We start from the raw sequence: 15,068 nt of genomic DNA on the forward strand, positions 1-15,068 counted from the left end.
GGACTGGAAAAGGAATCAGTCCTTTGCTTTTTTTTAAAGGAAAAGACACTTTATGAAGTAGATTCAGTCTTATTTAAATGTTGGGGTGTGGCCTAAAGTGAGCTGGGCAGAAGCTAATGTAGGCAAACGTTGATGAAATAAAGTAGGGCTGAAACAATGAACCAAATTAATTGTAATTAATTAATTGCTGAAATAACCATCAACTAATGTAATCAGTTAATTGTTAACTGTAGTATAGATATTGTGGCTACACTGCAAAAAATGTAAATCTCAATAAGTCATTTTTTATTAAATTAAGTGCATTTTTTCTTGAATTAAGGAGGTAAGTGAGACACTTTGCCAATGGAACAAGACAATTTACATTTAAAATAAGAAATAACTATTGCATTGTCTTATTTCAAGTGTATAATATCTATTTATCTTATTTTAAGAGTTAAAATACTCATTACATTGGCAAATCATCTTATTTACCTACTCAAATTAAGGGTAAATACACTTACTTTTAGACTTTTTTACTCATTTTTAGATCATTTTTGCAGTGTATAAAAGAAACCCACTCAGAGCAGTAATTATACTTCAATTTTGGCCGATATCCGATATGCCGATATTTTAAAACTCATGTATCTGATAACCGATACCGATACCGATATTAAAGCTGGACAAAAATAAGTAGTCATTGAAAATAGCAGTTTTGTTATCCATTTCTGACACTTTGAAAAATAATATACTCAAATATATTTTCATATGCTGATATCAAACTGATTTTTAAAAACTCGGTATCGATCTATTTTACTTTCAAAATCTCGTGAAATTTCATCGTTCTGTTAGAAACGCTCGTGATATTTTGCTAATTCTTGTGAGATTTTGTTAGTAAAATAGATAGTTACCGCGTCAATATATCAACATATAAAAATATGGCAACATTTCGTGAATTTTCGGGGGATTTCGTAGCATAACGATGACATATAGCAATATTTCATTAGTAAAAGAGATTGATATGGTGTTTTTAAATGGCAATATATCAGCATATGAAGATATTGGGATATTTTAATGTATCAATATTTTTTCCCTCGTCTTTAGAAGTTTTTAAGTCTGTAAAAAAGAAGTTTTTGAGGAAGAAGAAGAAGTAGTATTTTTTTATTTTTTTTTTTAGACTTTAGAAACTCAGAAGCTGATCAAATATCGGGTTAAATATCGGTGGGGTGGCCGATGTCCGATATTCAGTTTTAAGGCCGATACCGATAGGGGGCCGATTATATCGTGCATCCCTAAAATATATATTAATATTGTGCATTTAAGATGGTAAAACCTTTTTTGTCCATCAATATAATCTATCCAGAACTCCTTAGCTGGCTTAGTTTTGGCTTTACCTTATTTCAAATTCTATAAAAAAAAATCTTTAAGCAGTTTTCTCTTATTTTTTTTATTAAAAGATTAATTGAAAAATTAATCAACACATTGATTGATTAGCTAAATAATTGTTAGTTGCAGCTCTTAACTGAAGCAACATTATGAATTCCTCTACAATAGACACTGATGAAGTCCGACAGGTACCAGCTGCTGGGAGTTACTGGTGCAACATTTTCCACCATGAGTTTCTTTTCACATTTCCATTTTGGCTTCAACCTTTTTATAAGTTTTGACATATTTGGAATCGGTTGTGTTTTTGTACGCTTGAGGTTAGATTTATATCATTTAAGACCTCATAAGAAAAACAAAACAGATGATCAGGCTTTAATACATGATATATATTAAGGGGTGGGGGCTGGCAACGTTATTCTAATGGAGGATGACAAAGAAAAGTTCCACAGTTGATACAATAGATACAATAGTTTTAGTACACTGCTCTAAAAGATACAAGGAAAACATTGACAACATCATATAACTTCAATCAAATCAAACTTTTGTTCACTTAGGAAGCAACACTGATTGACATTTAACTTCACATGCTTCTGTTCAAACAGAATAGATCAATTATTGCCATTTAGCAAGACATACTCCATAAAGTAGTTGTTCTGCAGGTGGGGACCACAGACCACTTCTCAATATCTAGTTTTTCTGGCTGATGCTGATGTTGCTGGTGCTTTAACACTCGTGGTAACAAGAGACGGACTCTGCAACCCACACAAGTCGCTCAGATTCAATGGAATCAATGCGAGCTGTGGTTAGAAGGTTCACTGTGTCTGTCAGCATTAGGGGTGTAAATCACATCCACGATGGCGATTCGATTCAGTATCGATTTCCTGACCCAACGATTCGATTATTTTCGATACTCAAGAATACACCATGATACGATTCGATTAGTTGGTTCATTTTTTTTTTTTACAGGCTAAACAAAGTTTCAAGTTTGAAATAAATCAATGAAAACTCTAATATTGTTATGCATTTTTTTTTTTGAAACAACAGCAAATAACAGAAGTAGAAAAGTTGCATCAAAAAATACTGCAAAAATCAGTGCAATGAGTGCAATGCAACACCTCGGCTCCAGACTTCCCCGCCCCCTCCACAGACGCTCCGCTGCACCTCTCCCAAATTGTAGCTGACCGCAGACAGGAGGCCGGCTTGTTTTGTTTTTATGACCGAAATTGCGGAAAACAACTCGTGAAGTTTGACCCGCTAGAAGAGCGAGGTGCGCGAAAACGCTGGGACCCTTTTTCCACCTGGATCTTCGCTCTTTTTGGCCCTCATGTCCCTCCGTCGTTGGACTAAACTCGCCCCCACTTCCTCGCCGCCTCGGCCGTATCTAGACCCACAGCGTGTAGCACAGACCATGCTTCAATATTAAGCATAAATCAAAAATGTCTGTGTCAAGCTCACTGCAACACACTGCTGTAAGAGTATAACCAGGAAGCGAGGTAGGAGGGCAAAATAGGTTTAGCGCCACCGCAGCACGGGAGAGAGAATTACGCCCAGGAGCAAATGGATAAAAATAGACCGGAGGAAAAAAAATACATGAATCGATATTCTTGTGGCCGTATCGATGCATCGAATCGTCGGCTGTTGGATCGATGCATCGATACAAAACGATTATTATTTGGACACCTAGTCAGTATAGTGTCCTGAAGCTGGAGGTGCTACCCGGAGACAGGCCAGTACACCATGAGATGTGGAGGAGGCCGTAGGAGGGCAACAACCCAGCAGCAGGACTGCTACCTCCACCTTTGTCCAGTGAGGAACAGTAGGAGCACTGCCAGAACCCTTCAAAATGTCCCCTAACAGGACACAAATATGCATGTTTCTGCACAAACCAACTCCATGAGGATGGTATGAGCGTCCACAGATAGGGGTTATGTTCATAGCCCAACACCGTGCACCGGCGCCCTTTGCTCTTCACAGATGAAAGCAGGTTCACACTGAGCACATGTGACAGACATGACAGAGTCTGGAGACACCATGGGGTGCTATCTGCAGCCTGCATCATCCTTCAGCATGGCAGGTTTGGCAGTGGGTCAGTAATGGTGTGGAATGGCATTTCTATGCAGGGTCGCACAGCCCTTCATGTGTTTGCCATAGGTAGCATGACTGCCATTATGTACCGAGATAAGACCCCTTGTGAGGCCATCTGCTGGTGCGGTTGGCCCATGATTCCTTCTTTTTCTTTCTTTTTTTTTTTTTTTTTTTTTTTACAGTGTCCTGTCTGGCAATGTGGCAATAAGAATAATTGTCTTGATGCCAAAAAGAGCTAGCCTGACGCAGTCCTAATTAATTCTAGTCAGAATATGAGTCTGATGCTGCTCCATAGAGCTGTAATTATGGGGCGTGTTTTGAACGAACCAGGAAAAAAAATGCCTCTGCACTCAATTGGATAGACCTACAACCAATAAGAGCAACGGAGTGCGAGACGTATGTTAAGCGAGGCATAGTTGTTGTCAACAAAAATCAAAGCGTGCAGTTGCACGCCTAGAATAAGAAGATGAGCGTGAACGATTTTTGCCGGTGTTGCAAAAAGAACCTGAGGATAACATTTATTTGCTGTCGATATATTCTAGAACAGACCTAATAGCAGAATCTACACGCCTCAACTCTCCAGCGGCAGCCATTGTTGTTGTCACCCAAGCGCGCTTTGGTGACGTGGTTGATTACGTTACTGTTGATCATCTGTCCATCATCGTATAAAGCCCGCCCTGACAATTTGATTGGATCGCCAGATATTGGGCGAGCATACTCGCGCTACTATTGAGCAATGCCAGACCGAACTTACCGACCTCAAACGTTGTGGGCGGGACTAAGTTTGGAATGGCACCCAGGCTAAAAAAGAGCCCAACAGATTTTACTTTCACAAGTAGAGGAGTAGGGCTATTGCCATAGTGTTCCGCTTGTTTCATGCATACAAATTGCTTTATTATAATTATGCAGGGAGTTTTACAGTTTATATGGGCACTGCAATGTAAGTAGAACAGAAGAGGAAAAACAGAAAAAAAGGAGAAAAGATGAAAGAAAGAGGAGATAAAAGTCTGCTTTATCACCTTCATCAAAGAGACATGGTACGAGACATACAATAAAGTAACACCTAGATACTATCGCTGAAGTAGTATTATTTGGCCCATGGTTCCTTCTAATGCAGGACAATGCTAGACCTCATGTGGCTGGAATGTGTCAGCAGTTCATGCAAGAAGAAGGCATTGAAGCTATGGACTGGCCCTCCCGTTCCCTAGACCTGAATCTGATCCATGCACCAACATCACAATGCAACACAGACTGTCCAGGAGTTGCAGGTGCTTTAGTCCAGGTCTGGGAGGGGATCCCTCAGGGGATTATCCACCACCTCATCAGAAGCATACCCAGGCATTGATTTTTGTTGAGTTCTGTTGTCAGCACATTCAATTTTATACAAAACAAAGTTAAAAAACATTCAATGAGAATATTTCTTTCATTTGAATCCATGTTTTGTTATTTGAGTGGTCCCTTTATTTTTTGAGCAGTGTTTATAAGAGGAGATTGTTTTCATCAGTGCAGGGTTTGCTGCTGTAGCACCTCACTGATGATCACATTACAGCACAATGCTTTACTAATATTTATTCTCTGCAAAGCCTGAGAGCCCGACTTAATCCCCAGCAACACGTCTAGCACAGAATGCAAAGTAGATCTTTTGCAAACATTAAAGAAAATTGGATGAAACGCACAGAAATGATTCATTAATCTTCTAAGACAATTCACAGTGATACATATTTGCTTCTCAGAGCAAATTCTGTTTAAAACTTTTGTAAGCAGGAATGTTCAGTTGAACATTTGCCACTCTAAAGCCAGGCTTTGTGATCTTATGGGATGGATTGACACAGAGGACTATGGTTATGAGGGGGAGGAGAAACTATATGTTTTTGTATAGGCTTTAATAAGGAGCAAACTGGAAAAAAATCGAAATCTAGATAAGTAATTTTTTCTTAAAATAAGTGCATTTGTTCTTGAATTGAGGAGGTAAAAGAGACATTTTGCCAATGAAACAAGACAATTTACACTTAAAATAAGAAAACACAAATGCATTGTTTTATTTCAAGTGCATATTCTCTAATTATCTTATTTTAAGAGTAAAAATACTCATTACATTGGCAAACTATCTCATTTACCTACTTAGAATAAGGATAAATACACTTAATTTAAGAAGTTTTTACTTATTTATAGATCGTTTTTGCAGTGCAAAGATGGGTGGGGTGCATTCTTTGAAAGGAAACCTCTGGGACCCCTCATTTACAGTTACACAAGAGGGGATACAACAACCAAATGGAAGGTGCTCATTGCTCAGCCTTGGTGAGAGTTGGAAGTGGTGGGAGCATCATAATGTGGGAGTATTTCTTTCTTTGATGCACCCAATAAGACACTTCAAAAACGATCTAGAAATAAGTCAAAATGTCTTAAATTAAGTGTATTTACCCTTGATTTGAGTAGGTTGATAAGATGATTTGCCAATGGAATGAGAATTTTTACTCTTAAAATAAGACAATGAAATAGTTTTTTCTTATTATTTTAAATGTAAATTGTCTGGTTCCATTGGCAAAGTGTCTTACTTACCTCCTCAATTCAAGAAAAAACACCCTTATTTTAAGAAATAATTTACTTATCCAGATATCGATTTTTCCCAGTGTAAAACCTGTCGGAGGCTTTATAAACAAGCTGAGACATGGGCTGAAGGTTCACATTAAAACAAAATATAGACCCTTAACACACAACCAGGATAAAGGCAATGGGAATTTGTATTTATTTTTAATGATTTATAATTTTTTTTATTCATTTTTGCAGATAAAAGCAGAGCCACTGATCATTATAACCTGAACTGTGTATTTCATAACATCAGCTAACTGCATTATAGGGGTGGGTATTGGCAAAGAAGTCATGATTTGATTCAAATCACGATTCCCATGCCATGATGCAACTCTATCACGATGCATCACGATACTTGAAATATTGCGATATTTTCACTGAACACTGTAAGAAAAAGATACAGCTCTTACCAGTGGCTGACTGGCTGGGTATGATCTGGATAGTGTCTTCAATTGATACATAACTGAAAGCAACTGAATTCATACATAGCTGTATTTATTGAAATGACTTTTGGTGGTGTTGCCATGGAAACAAATACTGGACAGAAATATTACTATTACTGGCGTGGACACACTGACAAAAAGATCTTAGGATTCATCAAACTTAAAATAACAAAATAAGGATAATCAGTGCCGTTTACATGGCCTCAGTGGTCCTTTAAACCAATGAAACGAAAACATTCAAATGTATATTTCCACTTTTGCAAATGACGTGCATCATATCAATTTCATTTTTACCTTCTTTGTTTTTAAAGCCAAAATGCATCCAATCATCTGACTTGAAATGTGATTTCATAGTGTCCTCCTTGTTTTGTTTCATATTACTCGTCGCAGTATCCCACTTATCGACATGCTTGTGACACAAAGCACCGCGTCACCGCGACGATTATTTTGCACACCCTTACTGCATTATATGCTGTAGAATCTGGAATCACTTTACTCTCACAGGTTTGGTGATCATCTTGTTTTTATTTTCAGGGCCTCACTGTGATTGGGAACCGTGCGGCTTCTGAGAAACATCAAAGGTAAGACATGAACCTGGTTAAATAAAAAAAAATATTGTATATTGTTATTAAAAAGTTGTAAATTGTTTCCATTTGCAGAAAATTGTGTTGTTGTTTTTTGCTGTAATTCATACATGTTTTGTTTTTCCCTATAAACTTTAATCCCTCAGCGTAGAACCGTTAGTGTCGTCCTAAATGGGTTAAAACAAAAGTGTCTCTTACACCCTCAAAAAGGAGAATGAAAACAGAACCGTTTAGTAAAATGGTATAAATGTGCCATTTACTGCAGATTTAGCTGAATCTCTTGTTGAGGATTAAAACCTAATCCTTCAGCTCAATTTGAGAGTTGGGATTGGGGATGCACTCTTTCTCTCATGTCTTTCTCAAGCATGCCTTTTCTCACAGGAATAGAGCAAAATACCCCCCGGTCATTTCTGAAGTTGCTATTACCCCACCTTTGTGGAGAGCACACAGCGTTTGACCAGCATGGGACCCCTCCAGCTGTGATCTTTTATTCAGCAGAAACTGCCAGGTTGGAATTCCCAATCCTCTTAAAGCTGGGATATTGGAAACTGCTTGCTCCAAGCATGCATGGAAAAGTGAATTATATCTGCCGCCTGTCAATGCTCTATTAGTCAGGCATTGGCTGCTCTGAGATTCACACAGAATAATAGAGGAAATGTATCACATTTATATGGTGTTTACACAAAATATTACATTTTCTTTTCTAAAGAAGAAAAAAATGAAAAAAATTTTACCAGTCAACTGTAACATCATTTGTTTTTTCCTTATTTACTGCTTTAGAAATGTGTAACAATAAGCAAACTATGGAGTGATGCATTTATCAGTTTCAGATCTGCATGTTTCAGCTCCCCTCTGCTGAAGTCTTAAACGTCAAACCTATGCTGTACATGTGTCCTCTGACAGGGACGGAAAAGCCAGAACCCCCAGAGATCCTTAAGAGGCTGTTTATAGCGAGATGAAATAGTCATCACTCAGATCTTTATTGATCAAGTGTAATTGATGCATATCGTCTCAAATTGAAGTGAAAAGGAACCATAAAGAAAACACAGCAAGACCACCAGCCTGCCTGCTGATTATATTATTAATGTCCCTCCTTCGACCAGCAGATCTGACTAATATGAGCCCTGCTGGCATGTTACATTAATCAAACGTCCATTAGTCTAATGATGAGCTCCGGGCAGCTGGTGAAGGGCGGCCTGCTGGTTCAGAGGAGATCTGGTTGGACAACTTTCTAATAGACTCTACACAGTTAGGCCCCAAAACATATGAAATTGCCCTGTTACACACTGCCAGTCTGTTTAATTTGATGCATCGGACAGAAAACTCTACTAAAATGTTCAAAATCTTGATCTTATAAAATTATATATGTAATTAACATGTAAAAAAAAGATCTTCAAGTCACAGAGACACCCAATGTTTGGTATTGCTACATTTAAGGAGTAGGACGCTTACTTTCTCACTCCAGGTGGCAGTAATTCACTTAAAGTGGGTTTGCAGCCACAGAGAAGGGATGCATGCACAACTTATTTATTTATTTCAAAGGAGCACATTGAGATGAAAAATCTATTTTTCAAGGGGGTCCTAATATAAACAGAAAACAGCAATCAGATGAAAAATACAGATGTACCATCATGTGCATCTCTGAAACATCCATATAAACGAAACCTAACAGCATCACCATAGACACAACCAATCAATCTAACTATCCAACACTTAAAGCTCTAAACTGCTGCAACAGTTTATAAAAGTTACAAATACTTTGTAAATGATGAACCAGTCCATTTTTAAACACATTAACAGGTTATGGAGCGGAGAGAGGATGGGAGATTGTTCCAAAGGTTGCTTTATATTTAAAAGAGAACTTTTTGATTCATGAAACCACAAAAAAAGCTTTTAGTTGAATGCCCAATAATATATGTGAAGGAAAACATAAAGAAGTGTTTTAAATATTAAGGATAACTAAGATTAATACACTTAAATATAAATGATAACCAGTGAAATTGGCATCCGGAAGATGGAGTGTGACAACACAGTTGGTACAGCAGACAATAGTCAGTTCTGAAAGGGAAACAGGGAATAAACCTGCGTAGACTGTTATATACAACATTAACTGATTGGAGATTAGTAAATGTAGTATTATGGTATAAATAAAACTGCTGTGTCAGAGTTATAACTCGGTAACTATCTCCTTACTGAAAAAGTTAAGTAATTAATTGAATGATAAAGTAGATTCAAACAATACACTGGAAAAACGATCAAGAAATATGTAAAAATTTCTCAAATTAAGTGTATTTACCCTTTTTTTGAGTTGGTAAATGAGATGATTTGCCAATAGAACGAGTATTTTTACTCTTAAAATAAGATATTTAGATAAAATGCACTTGAAATAGGACAATGCAATTGCGTTTTCTTATTTTAAATGTAAATTGTCTTGTTCCATTGGCAAAATGTCTTGTTTACCTTCTCAATTCAAGAACAAATGCACTTATTTTAAGAAAAAAATGACTCATCTAGGTTTTGATTTTTTCCAGTGATGTAACTTTATTTGTAACAGTATGAATAGGAAAAGTGAAAGAAAGTGAAGAGTCAAGCCAAAAAAGGCAAAACATTTAAACAAGACAGGTGAGGTACCCGAGTAGGTACAGACTTTTTCCTCTGAAAACATTTAATGAGATCTTGTTTTATTAAGTAGCAGTATGTTGGACTGAAGGCAAATTTCTACTTTTACAAAATCATATTGAAGAGAAATATGAATATATAAATGCTAGGTTTTAAGCAATAAATAACAGTATCATCGGCATATAGGTGAATATTACAGTCCATTCAGGCAAGAGGAAGGTCATTTTAAAAAACTGGAAAAATAAAAGGTCCAAGATAGGTACCCTGGGGCACACCTCTTTCTATTATGCCGAAATCAGAATGACTACACGTAAGGAACAGACTGTTGATAGTGATGCAGGTATGAGTTGATCCAAACCAGAGGATCTGTCAAATGTAATATATCTTAAAGAAGATGCATCTGAGATAGAAGTTAGCACTTGCCCTTTTTATCAACACAACGGGCTCTAGACATGAGAACAATTTGTAGTATCCCATTAGAAGAGCTTAATGGAAACGGCAACAGATGAATGAACTTAGTAAATTTCACTCTAACTAGAAATTAGTGTAATCAAAAGCTACTTCAACCTAACCTGACTCCGTCAGATGGATTTGCTCCGCATATCCATCTGGAAACCTTCCGTTGAAGTAATTTTGGGAAGGGGCGAAAATACTGGTTAGACGGGCCAAATAAACCAATCAGATCAACGAAGCATATGACGTACTAACAGCCAGGCTACTCTTGCCGAAACCAGTCAGGAGAAGAACAAAAACATCTTTTCCTCTGAGAAAAGCCTCCAGAGCAGTGTTTTGCTCTTCTTTCAGTGAAGAAATACTCTGTAATTCCGATAAAACTTGCTCGATAGCCACGCTAACGCTAGTTTCATCGGCTGAAGCCGCCATGTTCTTTAGACTGAACTGTTGCGCTTCTCGTTGCGTCACACCTCAACTCTCCTCAAAGCCAACGCTGATTGGACGTTCGTTTGGTGAACGGCTCCAAATTTTTTAAAGGAGAGTCTTAAGACTGATTTGCGAGTGAAACCTTGAAAGCTCGCAAAATCAGGATGATCTCACGAGGCTAACTTCAACCAGCTGAAAGATAGCATCCCATAACAGGATGCTGCCAACGCTGTGTTTAAACATGGGGACTCTGTTTTCAGGCTTTTCTGCATCATTTCCACCAAATCAGTGTTTTTAATGACAAATAAATGCTACAAATTCTTTTTTGGGGCTATTTTGTTGTTCCCATTTAAAATAGGATCCATCTTTGTCCCTGGGATGCCTAGTTAAACACTTTGAAAAATTATGAGGATAATTTTTTATGTTTTAAAGAAAAACATGTTTTTTTTTCTCTGTGATCTGGATGCGTATTGAAGCCCTGGATTGTTTGCAAAGCCCAACTTAAACTTCCTGGTTTGTTTACTAAACGTTGATCTTGGCTTTGGGCACAGTGTACACAGTGATCCTTTTGTCAACATCCTACATCACCTGGATCTGTGTTCTCTTGTTACATTTCGTTTAGCTTCGGCATGGAGTCAGGAAGCGCTGCAAACACTTCCCCCCTGCTGTGCTTTGATTCCAGCCTTTTATCTTTGTCACTGTGGTGCACAATCTCCCTTTAAGCGCAAACTTTAGTTTCGCTTAAATCAAAGAAATCCTCTATGCGTCTCCGTTGCTTAGCATCCTATTACAACATCATATCCCCACCTATGATGCTTTTGCTTTTGTTCGATCCTTCTTCCCGTTGCTGGATGTAATGAGGCTTGCTGAGGTTACTTACTGTTCATGTCACTATGGGATAAAGAGCCTCTGTTTTAACTTCATTCACAGACATGACTTAACCGTTTCACTGAAACAAAGGCCACTTCTCTGCTCCTCTTTTTATGTCGTCATGTCAACTCAGCCCAAATCCCACTTAACGAATGGGATCAGTGGGAGCAGCTGCAGGCTGTGAGTTCATCACTGTTGCGGGCTGTAATGCAGTATGTGGCCTACTGAGCCCGTTAGAGCAGATAAGCGAGAGCGTGCGAGTCGCAGCAGCTTGTTGTTTTCAGTTGATTCATTGTGACGTATGAAGGAAGGATTTAAAAAAAGATGTATTTAATTTTTTTTTGTTAATTCTAAGGCTTTTACTGGGATTTTATATAGAAAGCCTTCATCTTTGTGAACAGTAGGAAAAGGAAGTAATGTTTTAAAAATGTATTAAATGACATTTTTTTCAACGTTGTTTATGTTTTGCTTTTTTCCCCTTTCTTAGTACAACAACTTAAGCTTTTCAGAATTGATGGAGAGCATTTGTAAATGTTTTTTTTTGCTACAGATTGTCCATTGGATTTAGAATGTACTTTGCCTGAGCCATTCTATGATATCAATATGTACTTGGATCCCTTCTAGTCCTATAGCTCTATGTTTTCAGTAGCCATCCCTCTGGATTCTGCAGCAGTTTCCAGTATAATGTGGTCTGTTTTTCAATTAATGACCTCTAATTAACCCCCTGCCGTTCCTGCTGAAGAAATGCATCCCTATAACATGATGTTAGCATGTTTCACCAACGTTTTAAGTAACATGCAGTTTTCTTTTCCCATTTTGACATAATATTTCTGCATTTTCACCAAAAAGTAAAAATAGTCTCCTCTTCTCCAAACAGGGCCGATTAGTGATCTGCTAGGGATGCACGATATTGGGATTTTGGCCGATATCCGATATGCCGATATTTTAAAACTCATGTAGCCGATAACCGATATCGATACTGATGTTAAAGCTGAACAAAAATAAGTAGTCATTAAAAATAGCAGTTTTGTTATCCATTTCTGACACTTGGAAAAATAATATACTCAAATATATTTTCATATGCTGATATCAAATAGATTTTTAAAAACGCGGTATCGATCTATTTTACTTTCAAAATCTCGTGAAATTTCATCGTTCTGTTACAAACTCGTGATATTTTGAAAATTCTTGTGAGATTTTGTTAGTAAAATAGATCGATACCGCGTCAATATATCAGCATATTAAAATATGGCAAAATTTCGTGAATTTTCGGGGGATTTCGTAGCATAACGATGACATATAGCAATATTTCATTAGCAAAAGAGATTGATATGGTGTTTTTAAATGGCAATATATCAGCATATGAAGATATTGTGATATTTTAATGTATCAATATTTTTTCCCTCATCTTTAGTCGTTTTTAAGTCTGTAAAAAATATGTTTTTGAGGAAGAAGAAGAAGTAGTATTTTTTAGACTTTAGAAACTCAGAAGCTGATCAAATATCGGGTTAAATATCGGTGGGGTGGCCGATGTCCGATATTCAGTTTTAAGGCCGATACAGGCCGATACCGATAGGGGGCCGATTATGTCGTGCATCCCTAATAATATTTTTGCATTTTCACCAAAAAGTAAAAATAGTCTCCTCTTCCCCAAACAGGTCCGATTAGTGATCTGCTGTAGGGATGCACAATATTGGGATTTTGGCCAATATCCGATATTTTAAAACTCATGTAGCCGATAACCGATATCGATACTGATATTAAAGCTGGACAAAAATAAGTAGTCATTGAAAATAGCAGTTTTGTTATCCATTTCTGACACTTTGAAAAATAATATACTCAAATATATTTTCATATGCTGATATCAAATAGATTTTTAAAAACGCGGTATCGATCTTTTTTACTTTCAAAAAGCAAAAGAGATTGATATGGTGTTTTTAAATGGCAATATATCAGCATATGACGATATTGTGATATTTTAATTTATCAATATTTTTTCCCTCGTCTTTAGAAGTTTTTAAGTCTGTAAAAAATAAGTTTTTGAGGAAGAAGTAGTATTATTTTTTTTTTTTTATCAAATATGGGGTTAAATATCGGTGGGGTGGCCGATGTCCGATATTCACTTTTAAGGCCGATACCGATAGGGGGCCGATTATATCGTGCATCCCTAATCTGCTCTGTAGCTCCTCCACAGCTATTGCCTATTTGCTGTCCTCTTGATTAATCTTCTGCTTGCTCAGCTTGTTAGTTCAGTTTACATTTCTACTCTCGAAGGATTATGGAAATCATGCATCACTTTCCCTAAATCTCATAATTAGTCAGACTGTTGTGATGGTCTGTCACATAAAACCCCAATAAATTGCAGTAATTTCAGATATAAGCGCTATTTAAGCAGCTTATCATCAACAGCACGTCTGACCCAAACAAAGGCATAAAATATCCTAGATTTAGCTGCAGTAATGAATTTGATTGCCTTCTTTTGAAGCAGGAAGATCTTTAGCTGTTAGCATTGTGTTTATCTGCTATTAACTGCAGAGAGCTTTGTTCCTGCACTGTTTCTGTTCCATTTATGCGAGCCTGTATGACTGCGCTCACCTCGGTACGTGTTCTGTGAATCAAATACAAAGCGCACGGTGTGAATTCAACCATCCTGCCTCTCTCTGTCTCTCTGTTCTTTGTTGATGTTTCCCTGATGACCCCCCGTCCTCCCCCCAGATCCTCCGTTGACTTCCTATCTTTTTGATTGAGAGGAGCCTGTAGGGGGAGGGCACGCCGGGGTCAGCCGGCTCGACTGAGGCGGAGGTTTTGCTTAACTTCTGTGTGCGAGGAGGAGCAGGGTGGATGCCCTGCAGAGTGGCGAGACGCCGTGCACTGCAGCATCCTGACCTTTTTTGTGTTCATACATCTGTATGAGAAGGGGCAGATTGCGTATTTGTCTGCTTTTGCTCATGCTGCCGTGTGCATGTGATGTGGTTAGAACTATTTGTATATGAGCTTGTATTTTGAATACAGATTCTGTGAAGTGTGAAGGATCTCTGTTTGCTACCGCCTGTGCACTGCAACAACTGCTCTGTATACAGTCAAACCAGAACATCCTGCCATGTTCCGTCACTAGGTATGAAAATTCAGCACTTACTTCAGCTCAGACCTGGACTAGTGAAACATACACTCCATTTATTCAAAAAAGAGCATAGATGATATGCAAATATTTTTGTTTTGTTTGAAAAGTGAAAAAATGAACTGAGGCTTTTACTAAAATCGAAATGAAAGCTTTTCTAAAATTAAAGTACTTTTCAATTTTCACCTCACGACAAATGAAATGAAAAAAAAGGATTGATTAGTGCATTGCTGAGACATTTCTTTCCATCTTTGCTTCAAAAGATCACTCATGAAACCCCAGAGTTAATGTCCAACTTTTATGGCTTTAGGCAAAAATTCCTCTATAGGTAGAATACAAATTTAGTTTTTATGTCATAACAAATCAAGACTGTTGCAGGTTTGCGTGGCACATTGTGGCCACAGAGCGATAAAACAGACATGTTTAAATACCATACTGCCCACATATGCCCTGCCGTATTGCTGCAACACGTATTATATAAATCGAAGTAATCATTATACACATTCCTGGCTAACTAGG

General features: G+C 37.6%; 1 protein-coding gene across 3 annotated transcripts in view; it reads left to right on the plus strand.

Moving 5' to 3' along the window:
- thrab (thyroid hormone receptor alpha b) overlaps positions 1 to 15,068 on the plus strand; it is a 218,873-nt gene that overhangs the window by 134,359 nt on the left and 69,446 nt on the right. For 2 of the 3 annotated variants that reach the window (XM_038296886.1, XM_038296887.1), the window contains one exon: positions 7,014 to 7,060. The exons of the other annotated variant lie outside the window; for it this stretch is intronic. The gene's annotated coding sequence lies outside the window, so the exon portion shown is untranslated. The remainder of the gene's footprint in view (positions 1 to 7,013; positions 7,061 to 15,068) is intronic. 3 annotated transcript variants of the gene reach the window in all.

This window comes from Cyprinodon tularosa, unplaced genomic scaffold (assembly GCF_016077235.1).
Source record: "Cyprinodon tularosa strain WSP-4 unplaced genomic scaffold, ASM1607723v1 ctg38, whole genome shotgun sequence".
Taxonomy (NCBI): Eukaryota; Metazoa; Chordata; class Actinopteri; order Cyprinodontiformes; family Cyprinodontidae; genus Cyprinodon; species Cyprinodon tularosa.